Source organism: Austrofundulus limnaeus, unplaced genomic scaffold (genome assembly GCF_001266775.1).
Source record: "Austrofundulus limnaeus strain Quisiro unplaced genomic scaffold, Austrofundulus_limnaeus-1.0 Scaffold243, whole genome shotgun sequence".
Classification (NCBI taxonomy): domain Eukaryota; kingdom Metazoa; phylum Chordata; class Actinopteri; order Cyprinodontiformes; family Rivulidae; genus Austrofundulus; species Austrofundulus limnaeus.
In genome coordinates, this window is record NW_013952645.1 from 394,272 (window position 1) to 396,071 (window position 1,800).

Here is a 1,800-nt window from a genome sequence, read left to right on the forward strand (position 1 = left end):
AGATGAAAGCTAGTAACAGTCTATGTAAATACAAAAAAAAGTGTTGAAGCAAATTTTAAAGACTAGCCTACAATGTTTTGAAGGAATAAAGAGATCTAAATATATTTATTTCATGGAGAAACTATAGTGACTGCTGGACATGAGTAACAGTGACCTGGAAAAATGAAGTGGGGTAAAGAAGGATGGGAGGAAGGACCTGTTGCCTCTGAGGGCTGCTGGCCCTTTAAGAGATCCAGGAAGTGGTTGGGCGCAGACACGGGGAGGGGGAGGGGCTTGTTGAGGAAACAGGTGTGTGTGCTGACAGGGATGATGTCATTCTCTGGCTGAGTCACCTGAAAGACGACTGCTGAGTAACAGGAGGAGAAGGAGCTGTGTTTCTTTCGAAGGAGATGTCGGAGTGAGGAAGCAGTCCAACAGGAGGAGGAGGAGGAGGAGGCTTAGCAGGAGGAAGAGGAGGAGGAGGAGGAGGAGGCTTAGCAGGAGGACACCCAGGAGGAGGAAGAGGAGAGTCAGGAGGAAAAGGAGGAGATGATCTGACGGCTGCAGTTTGTCAAGGTGAGCAGGAAGAGAAGACCTGATCTCTTAAAGGACCACTCTGAAGTTTTTTTCTTCTTTAACATGTTTCACATAAGTTTGTTTCAATGAAAGGAAGTCATATAATTATAAATATAAATTATACTGAAGGTTCAACAGCTGAACAGGTAGACAGCAGCTTAATGGTTTGTGAGCCTTTTCATTAAAATCTTCATAACTTTAAATTGTTGTATTCCTATCAAAAGATGAAGAGCCTGAAGAAAACAGAGGGTTTTAGACTGGAGGAGGATCTTCCAACATAACAGCTTATTTTTTTTTCTTTGCCAATATTTTTATTGAAAGATATCACACCACTCACACAGTTTCATATAAAATAACGAAAATAAAAAGAATAAACCTAGATAAACCTGTATGAAAGCTAAGACTGGAGCAGAGGTCTATAAAGTACTTGGAAAAAAAATAACTAAGTAAAAGTAAAATTTCATGAACTAAAAAGGACTTTGGTACAAATTTCACTGATGAGAAAATTACTTAAGTAAAAGTAATAAAACCGTTCACAAAAACTGGGAAAGTAAAAGTAGTTTTACACGCAAATAGTTGAATTTACTGAACCAAACTGGCTCCACTAAGCCGGCTCGAGTAAACTGAGTGATTATATGTATTTTATTTGCTCAGTTTTCTCGACTAATTTTAGTGGAACCAGTTGACATGACTTTGAGTAAATTCAACACTTCAGTTTTTAGAGCGCATAAACATCTTTCATGTTGAGTCTGAACATATTTAATTTTATAACAAGTAACTAGGTGTTATGTCCTGATGCATCCCAGTAATCCAGGTAAAAAATCAAAAAGAAAAAAAAATTGTATAGGTCTGCTGGACAGGTTCTTCTTTAATGAAACGTTTCGTCTCTCCTCCAAGAGACTTCTTCAGTCTGAGAGTTTCAGGCAAAATTCAGGCTTTTAAGCCCAGCCTCCATGTGACTGATACATCACATGGCTATCGTTGACACCTAATTAACACTTATTGTTAACAGGGGGTGGAGTTAACAGTTGTCCCCCTCCTACACTGCTGCTATTGCCAGTATCACTCCACCCCCTGTTAACAATAAGTGTTAATTAGGTGTCAATGATAGCCATGTGATGTGAGTATCAGTCACATGGAGGCAGGGCTTAAAAGCCTGAATTTTGCCTGAAACTCTCATGGTGCGTTCACACCGAACGCGATTTCAGCGTCAGGAGCAGCAGGTTTACATACAAAGTCTATGGT

The 1,800-nt window shown here is 39.7% G+C and overlaps 1 protein-coding gene across 3 annotated transcripts in view; it reads left to right on the forward strand.

The window, feature by feature from the left end:
* Nucleotides 1-452: 452 nt before the first annotated feature.
* The window catches only part of usp54a (ubiquitin specific peptidase 54a), a gene marked incomplete at its 3' end in the record, with an annotated part of 79,553 nt that continues 78,205 nt past the window's right edge, over nucleotides 453-1,800 (forward strand). For all 3 annotated transcript variants that reach the window (XM_014020173.1, XM_014020175.1, XM_014020176.1), the window contains 1 exon segment: nucleotides 453-555.